Raw genomic sequence first — 10,133 nt, 5'->3', positions numbered from 1 at the left:
TACAATCACTGCTGGCATTTCTACAAGACACACAGCCAACTAACACGTATTTTAAAGTGAAAGAGAAGGAGGAGGAGGTGTGAGGCAGAAAGGAAGGCAGGCCCGAGAGAAAAAGAAAAAGAGACACAAACAGACGGGCCAACAGGCTGACAGAGACTGAGTGTCAGGGACAGACAGAAAGAGAGAGAGAGAGAGAGAGAAAGAAAGAAAGTAGGTGATATAGACAGCAAAATGAGCAAGTGATAGAAGTGAAGTGAGAGTGAGAGCAGGAGAGAAAGAAAAGGAGGGGCAACCTGAGAGAAATCAAACAAGGGCTCTGTGCAACAGAGGTACGTCGGCAAACGAGCATGTTATGGCAGCCCGCTGGGACTTCCCCGGCAGATCGTTTGTGCTGTTTCCCAATCTGTTCTGAGGAGCGGCACAGCCCCACATGGGGACGTGTGAAGGCGTCAAGATGGGATTGCTTAAGACAGATGAAACAAGGTGTTTTTTGATGCCATCTCGAGCGGACAAAAGCCTGATTTCCTGTTTTGCCTGTGACACAAAGGGTGCTGTGTAGTTTGTTGAACAGTTCAAGGCTTTTTGTTGTCAGGGCTGTAAATAACTAAACACATGAGAGGTGAAGTTACAGAGGTTCTGGATCCACATGCCAAAAACTGAAAAATATGTGGCACATTTTCCTTTTTTTTTGGCATTTATAATGCCTTAACACCTGTAACAAACAAACAATATTACAGTTCTCTCATCAGTTCCTTATATATTTTCCTTCAGTGTGAAAAGAACCTGTAAAGTGAATATCCTGGCACACACTCTTTAACTCCGGACAGCCACAGCTTTCTTTACATTCACTGGACCCCTGAAACAATACCATAGTAACAGAGATCAAAGTGTCAGGCTTCGTAATATTGCTTTACATTTTAAAGGGCGCTGAGCAGCCTGGCTAAGGTTTTTACAAGGCGTGCTGAATCGTTGGGGAAATAAGGGAGCAATGGAGGAGGGAATGAAGGAATTTTAGGGGGTGATGGGATATGTCTCACTCTTTGTTCGCGTACACACACACATACACTCACAAACTGAAATCATACCATGTGCAGCGGAAGAGCAGGCGGTGAGGAAATAGAAGCTAAATATAAAGTGACACGCTGCATTCCCCAGGTCATTCACAGGCCCTGCACCAAATCACAATGCTCCATAGCTCGTCGTTTATCACACACACAAGCCTGAGTCTCGCGGAGAAAATTATGAAGCAGCCAAATAAGCATGCCTTGTAATTTATAGAATCACTGATGAAGGGATGAGGAGATGCATTGACATCAAATTGGCTCAGACTCTGGGCATTCTTACGGCCCTCTTTGCGTATCAACTCAGCATCCTGGCAGGAACATTTGTAACAAAAAGCTTTTTTAATGTTTAAATGAAAATTTTAATGAGGCCCTGTGTTGCTTTTCCTTTCGAGTCTTTAAGAGCCCTCTAAATCATTAAAACTTGCTCTTTCTTTGATTTCAAGGTCATTTGAAGAAATAAGGCAGCCTTAAGTGGCCCTCGGACCAAAAGTGGCCTATATGCCAAAGACCGCAAATGAATGTAGCCTAATGCTTTTTAATTTGCATTCATCTTTAAAAACACAGAAGAGCCATCTCTAAGTTATAATAGGCTGAGATGGCAGTTGGAGGCCCTCTAGTCATTAGTAGCAATGCAGCTCCTCTAAAATGAAGGCCTTTCTCATCTTGTTTTAACTTAAGCCCATTACTACAAAGATACATTAGGCTGCTGTCCATCGCCTATTTGTCTGCATACAATAATTCCATCTGGCTATGTCTGCATCCACATATATGCACAAATTGACCTCCTTTTTTTCTTCCCATGAGCGGGAAACACATGCAACACGGCTATTCAGCAAACACATGCATGAAAACAAAAGACGCTGGAGACGGGGATCTTAGGAGGAGACGACATGTATTGTTTGTTTAATCACGTGTTATGAGATGACTCTGTAATTATCTTGTCATCTGCCCGCTTCAACGCGGCAAAACTGGGCCGCCACAGTATGCCTTGTTCCTTGCTCATAATTCCGTACTTCAAGCTTTTTATGGTCAAAAGCCATAAAACCTCTTTTTTTTTTCTTTCCAGTTTTTATTCATTTTCTTTTTTAAAAAATTACAAACACCACTACGTAGAAACTGAAACAGATTTTTTTTTTCTTTTTTCACATTAAGCCTATTTGACAGGCTCTATGCGTCAACACCTAGTGCGAGTGTAGGGCAACAGATGAACAGTTTTTACATACTTTATTGAACTGATGAGACAGCGAATACAAGAAGGGTCTTTCTTATTTTCTCTTATTCCCCCTATCCTTCCTTTTCAATTTTGCGCTGTTTCCTTCTCTTCTCTGTTCCATTTCCTCGCCATCCGTTTTCCTGTTTCTTTATCTTCCTCTATTCTGTCTATGTGTGTGTGTGTGTGTGTGTGTGTGTGTCTTTCTCTCTTTTACCCCTTTCTCTCTCTGTGCGAGGATAGGTGGTGTGTGTCTGTGAAAAACTGAACATCTCCAGTGAAATTGGTTTTCTGTGGAGAAACTGATGGATCACTCTGTGTTCCTGACAGGAGTAGGGGATTGTTTATGCCATACGGACACATACATGTATACACACATGCACACAGACACACACACACACACACATGGGCGGGGGTAAGAGGACATGGGGATTGTTTATGCTGAAGCAAAATTAATTTTTATGAGCTGTAGATTGCTGTTTATGGGAAAATACACTTTTAAGCTGCAAGAGATGTAATCTAGATTGTAGCATTCCCAACAATGAATTATGGTTGTGAAGGCAACAGCTGCAGCAGGCTTCCTCTCAACCTCCATTTCATCAGCACACACGCACACAGACACAGAAACACACACATTAGTAGCAAAATGCTGCTGCTTTTAAAAACAAATGACTTCATATGCCCGTCAAATCAGGCTCATCTATATACACAGACACATATCACAAACATCAAGTGTAAACTAATGAATGGCGGTAGCGTGCAGCTGATCTACAGTTGTGGATTTTTCTGCCATGACACACAAACAGAAAGAAAACACAAAAAGCATACATCAGAAAGGTTGTCCTAAAGTGTCATTTCATTATGCATTATATGGATGTAAATGGTAAATAGTTTCTCAGAGCCGTAATGTGATGAATTGTGAATATGCACTGTTTCAAAAAATTCATAGAATTAGAAGTTAAACAAAGGATTTATTTCCATTTTCAGCCTGAACAGTGTTATTATCATCTTTTCTTTAACACCAGCAACCTCTATTACAAGAAGTGAGAAATTATTCCATTACCAGCAATCTCTCCTCCTCCTCCTTCTATTCCTGCACAAACACACGCATGTAGTACTACTCACACACACACACACACACACACACACACACACATACTCTCCGTGAATGATGGAGGAGAAGCTTGCTTTTGTTATTCCAGTATCTAAGGCAGCATTGGCAAACGCGCGCACACACAAAAAGGTCTAAATTTCACACCACAGCTCATCAGATGCTTGCTTGCTTGGATCACACACATGCACACACACGGTAACAAGCTATAAGACATCATTTAGACTTATTTACAAGCATTTACAAGACGAGACTTGCTAGAAAATACCTCTTCACAGCTTTGCAATTCCCAAAATGTTTTATGTTTTTATGTACTGTTCTGGTTGTCTACAGCACAGATAGACACAATCAAATGCACCAAATGATTGAATTCTTGTCATATAAATGTCTTATAATTACATACATAAAGCTAATATATAAAGTACAAAACAACTGTGGTACATTTCAATGAAAGCAGTTCTGCGTTTAAAGTTTCATTTTGTTTGCTCTGAAACAAAATCCGAGCTGGAGTTAAAAATAACAGTTTGCAGGTGTGAACAAGCTCTCAAGCATCAATGAGGAGATTAATTAGTTTTTCTTTTTTTTCTCTCTCTCTCTTTCTCTCTCTCTCTCTTTTTTAATGATGACCCGGAAAATTGTAAATTAGTTTGTCCTGTGCTGTGTTCCTACCTTCCTGTGCAGGAGTCAGTCTCACTGAAAAAGTCTCATCCTCAGTTTTACCTGGCATCTATCATGACTGTATAGGGGCCGAATAGAAAGACTACAATGACAAAAATTAGTCATGCTAAACATATAACTTCTTGTGCAGTCAGCTTGTATTAATGTGTATTGGTATTCAGAGATTAAATTCATTCCCCTGTCTTCATTCACCCCCCCCAACCCCCAGTTTTTATCAGCACTCATGCAATAACTCGAGCAGAGATGGAGCAAATGTATTCCACCCATATGTATGAATGAATGAATGAATATGATTACCAAGTCTTGGACCCTCTCAAGGACAAAGTGCTGTGTTCTTCGTGTGTGTGCTGTTGACAGTTTTGTACTGCGTGTGTTTGTATGCGCGTATCTTTGGATTCATTGTAAAACATTTTAAAAGCAGTGTTCACCTCTGCCCGTGTCTCTGTTTGGTGTGTATGTATATAGACTGGGTTTGTTCAATGTTACAAACATATATTTTTTATTTTCCTATCTGTGTGTATATGTTTGTGTGTGTGCATGGTGCCTTCATGTGCAATTAAAGGTCCATATAGCGCATGTGTACAGAGGCTGTCTTCTAGGACTCCATGCTTGTTGTGGTGTAATGACAATCCACTTTCGCCCATTGTACACACACACACGCACACATCTTTCCCTGATCTCCTCCCTCACCTCCTCAGTGTCACTGTCACATTCAAATGCAGCCGTTTGCAGGTGACGTACCCAGGAAATGCTGTCCTGTAATTGTGTCGCTCTGTCTTCCTGTGGTGAGGTAGCCGATGGCTTGCCGCCTGCCTGCCTTGCGACACACCAGAATTACCAACTGAGGGGAGAAGAAGGGGTGATGGGAAGAGAGGAGGGGTACCATTAAAATGCAAAATCACCACTGCGGTGCAGTGCAGTGCCTCGCTCCCTCACTCTTTCTCCGAGGCAGCCATCTTATGATGGAACGAGTATGTGTTTGATGGTGTGTGAATGTGTGTCTGTTGTGAGCGTGTGTGTGTTGTGTATGTGCGTGCATGCGTCTATATGTCTGTGTGTTTGATAGAGTGTAGAGTCGAGCTGCGGCAAGGAATGGTGAGATGGCGTGAGGTTGGCAGGCGGGTTTGTGTGCGCGTGTGATTGTGTGCATGTGTGTGTGCGTGTGTGTGTGTATGTGTGAGGCAGGGGTGATAAATCAGAGCTAGGTAAAGGCTTTTTAATGCAGCGGACCCCTCTCTCAGCCTCCATCTTCTGTCAGGGCTCAGTAAAAGATGAGAGCCCCCTGGGGAACAGCACTAGCCCGCAGCATAGCAGGACTATGCCGCAGGTCACACACACACACACATAAACGCACACACAGGGGCCTGACGCATAGCCACTGACTAGGCCTTGTGAATGAGTGAATACATGAATAACTGAATCTATTGAATGCATGAATATATAAATAAACTTTCCACAGGAGCCACGTTTATTGATGAACAACCCCCCCGCCCCCCTCCCCAAATAAATGTGTTTTTCAAATGATTTCCAAATGAATTCCTAAATGATTTATGGACGGTGATATTGCATTTATATCAGAGAAAATATTTTCGTAGAAAACAGAATGGATATTTGGTTCATTTCTGCCGGTGCTCCTAAGGTCAAACAGAGTCTTTGTCGATGATGTGCCTTGAGTCTTGAAGCGGCCCCAAGTTTCAGGGGGCCGGATATGAAAAATATGTGGAATTTGCCAACATCTGACAATACTTAGTCGGCAATATATCTCCTGTCTGATAGAAAAATGTGTTCTGAATTGCAGATACGCTCTCTTTTCTGGCATACCTTTTTAATTTGACTTTGAGGGAAAACACGCTGGGCTCCTAGATAGACAAGCAGAGCTATGACTGCTGAATGTTGTATAGGTCTTTGTGGATGGGGCAGAGAGGACTCCAGCAGCTTGGCGCAGAAGACAAGCACAAACACTTGAGAACATAATACTTGACAACGAGCCCAGAGTGTCAGTTAGGGGCCCAACAGAGAAAAGTCTGGCATGTTTGTGAAGAGGATGAAAACAGAGACTATGGAAATGCCAGAGCGCTGATTCTAAGTTAGAATTTCAGAAAATCTGGGGCCTCAATTTATGTCTTTTTTTTTATAAATCTCTCTAGTTATTAAACAATATAGTATTGCCTCCCAGAGGAGGGCAATGTGCTTTCGCCAGACCACGAAAGTCTTAATCTAGGAGAACTGATGATTATAAAAACTGGTTTTATTTCAAGGGTTTAGTTGAAATTATGTAAAGAAAAAAAAAAGGCACCAACACAATGTGAGGCACAGACTAACAGGCACAGTCTGTATTTGTATATTATGCCACATTATACTTGACCCTGCTCTAACAGGGTCAGTTATAGTATGCATATATATTAATTTGGTGGGTGCTACAGGAATATAACTGAATAATTTAGTTGACATGGTCCCACTTGGAACAATTCTCCAACCCTGGCTTAACGCTCCACATATTAAGTTAAAGCACCACACATGAATTATCTGAGAGTGAGGGAGAATAGCCTGAAATCATATCCTACCCTAAAAATTAGGGAATTGCATTATTTAAAGACATGACAGCTTTTAATTATTGAACGCTAATGGAGAAACTACACAACATACAGACAGTATACAGTGTTTGTCTGTTCGAAAAGTACAAATTCCACAACGGAGGTTTAGACCTCATGTAGTACAACAGAACAACATCATAATCAAAGTTTTTTCTTCAGGTTACACCACCGTGTTCACTCAAGGGCATATCAGCTCCGACAGCACATAGCTCTACCTAACAATTGTGTGTTTGTGTGTTTAGAAGCTGCAGTTTGTACTGTACTCTACGGTGAGATGAGAAGGTTAATGTGCATGTTTGTGTGTGTTTATTATTCTGTCTTGCGCATGTGTGTCTCTGCGCATCTGTTGGACTGAGCAGGTTAATGCTGGTTGACACATGCGGTTCACTGATCTCCTGGAGGAGTCGAGACTCGCAGCAAAACCTTCACACACAGGTATCCATGGCAACCACAAAAATTATATTTCTTCCTTCCCCGGCAAGCCGGAGATTCCAAGATGCTGAAATGCACAAATACATTGTCATTACCCGGCAGCCTCATACTTAACAGGGTTAGGCTTTTTCTGCCTGCTGTTCTCATTGTTCAGTGTGTTGCCTACACATGTAATTTAGAAATTCCTCTTGTTACCTTTCCCAGACAGAAACTCCATATTATCTTTACATGCAGGGTTGCTTCTTTCTATGCCCATGCGAGGCTGCTTTATCGAACATTCTTTGCATCCATAGCCATTATTGTGTTTCTGTCTTTCCTTACATTCTTACATATTTTTGTTCTCTAGGTTCTGATGTTCTAAATATTAGATTTGGTCAGTGAACTAAAGTAGTGGTAGTGAGATTGGCAGGACATTATCAAATATTCATGTCATTTTACATGTGCTCCTGCTTGTATTTGGTTGCTTGTGTGGTGAGGGCCTTGTAGTAGCATTGATTGACAGATGATGGGGAATAAAGCTCTGTTCTACTCCTCTGTCTTCCTTTGTTCTTGCTGACAACTTCTGGTTGATTGCACAGTGATCAGAGACTTTTCCCTCCTCAATAACTGTACATCTATGGAAATGAGTCCATAACCCGAGCTCCAAGAACATAAAACTAAATATGTATACACTGTATTGTTGATACAAACAGAGCTGAACCACAGAAAACAAAGACCTTGCTATTTTTTGCTATGTGACTTTGCATATAATTTGCAAATTATAAAACTGGAGACAAACCAAATGTGAACACTCTCATCGTCATCTTATAATAATTTTGGTAACCTTATTAAACTTAAAATTGTCTATAAAAAAAAAGTTAATTAAAATTTCATTTCTCAGTGGTTACACCACACACCAAATATCTTTCTCTAACAATCCTCACACAGGTGCACATGACTATATCGTAGCAATAGGTGTATTAGTACCAGAGCCAAGCGCATGCCTCCTTTTTTTATCCCTTTGAGGAGAAATAGGAGTAAGCACATTGTGTCCTGCACCACATTCCTGAACAAGCAGAGGTTCAATCACATTTGCAGAAGTTATCAAAACTTTCAAAGAGCTCAGCTGGCGCCTTAAGCCACAGGAAATTCACTGGGACATCTGGAGGGATGTGTGCAGATTATTGCTCATTTAGTCTGTTCTAGACATCAGTAGGAAGACGACTGAGATGGCTAAACACACGCACAGACTGGAGGATGCACACACACACAAACAGGCTTGGCTTTGGCAAATCTTACCCTAGGCGCACCACAACACACCTGTGTATAATCCCCCATGATGCCCTCTGGTCGTTTGTCCAATCCCCTTGCTACTCCTGCCCCATCTCTTCCAATCAAAGGCCAGGTCAGGTAAAGTTTGTTCCATCTCTTTAGCCCTGTGTTAGAGTAAGAGGATGTGAAATATGAAATAACTTAGAAAAAATAACACACTTCTGGTGTCTGTTTAGTGTTTTTGTTTGATGTGGTCAAATACCTCACTTGTCCAGTCAGTTTAGAATATTTTTTTAATGTTCAGTCAGTGAGTCTACATGTTCCATTGTGCTTCAGGGAGGAAACAAGTGATCAGATCTGACAGATTTATAATGTATGCAATAAAAAATCTGTTTGTAAAAATATTTTAAGTTTAACCATATTATATCATATCCACCAATTTTTTAAAATGGTTTATGAAGGTGGATAAATTAAAAGAGAGATATGGAGGATAACTAGATTTGTAATATTGTGTTTATAAGAGTCTCCCCTGCTGTCAGGGATATTTGTGTCTCATGTAGAGTGGGAGGATACAGCCTACATTTAAACTTTTTTTAAGTTATAAAGTAGGATAACCTTTATCGATGTGTAACAAAACATACAGGACTTTTTTGTGCATTTTTTTCTTTGTATTTGCTCTTCCAAACTACACATATTGAGCTGAACATATAGATCCTATATAGATCTCAAATTATCCTGGGTCTCGAGAACAAAAAAGGAAAGGCCAAATACTATATATTCCCAAACCAGCACAGCTCCATCTTTCTCAAGGTGTGAAATGCAACCAGACAAAACCTCAACACCACGATAAAAGCTCAGGAAATTACTTCCTTATTTTAGGTGTGATTGATTGTTCCCCTGACCTGTTAGACTGAAGAGGTGGTTAAGAAGAGGAGGCAGACTAAGATAATTGGGCCCGATGGTATCCAAAGCCCGGCAGGTGTTGAAAGAACTCTCATAACACAGGTACCTGCAGCGGCTGCAGCCCTGAACTCGAGCACACCTAGGATTTTACTACCTTGGAGGAATTTTGGTGTTTTATGTTTGGCATGTCTTTTATTGAATAGATGAAATGTGAGAGATACTTGTAACTCCTATTGACATATTGGACATGCCACAAGAAAAAAAAAATACAGGTGTCAAAAATCCTCTGAGGTGTTAACAAATAAATGTTGGATTTTTTTGTTTTTGTTTCATCTTTTCTTGGCACGAAAATAATGTCATTGGCTCTTTGAAAGTGATGTCAGTTGTTGGAAATATCTTCCCATTACAAGAGGGATGTAATTCCCTTACCTGTTGAAAAGTAGGTAAAAGCTTACACCATGAGCAAAAGGATCACAGATGGAATTTTGTTGAACTGAAAAAGCACAGGTGTTTTCACTCTTTAATTTCATTAGTGATGCATAGGGCTTTCCGAGTCCTTCAAGCCATTTCAAATGAAGAGGTAAAAGCCAGGCATAAGCTTAAATGATAACATTCTTTCTCAGGGAAAAATATGCATGTATGAATCAGAGCTATTGTACTATCCTTATTATTATCTTCAAGCCAAGGGCTCTGTTCCAATTAAAGAATACCACAGATGGACCATTCAACAAGCATGCATACAAACGAACCTACAATAGGTACAGTAAAGTACCCAGTATTACAGAGCCCAGAGAAGAGCTTTTTACTTTAAAAACTATTTAATCAGGAAAATCAACGCCTAACATCAAAGAAATGGAGATGAGGGACAGGCGGATAAAGAGGCTCATCAA

This window comes from Larimichthys crocea, chromosome XXIII (assembly GCF_000972845.2).
Source record: "Larimichthys crocea isolate SSNF chromosome XXIII, L_crocea_2.0, whole genome shotgun sequence".
Lineage (NCBI taxonomy): Eukaryota > Metazoa > Chordata > Actinopteri > Sciaenidae > Larimichthys > Larimichthys crocea.
The sequence above is the reverse complement of the archived record's forward strand: the minus strand, read 5'-3'. Positions refer to the sequence as shown.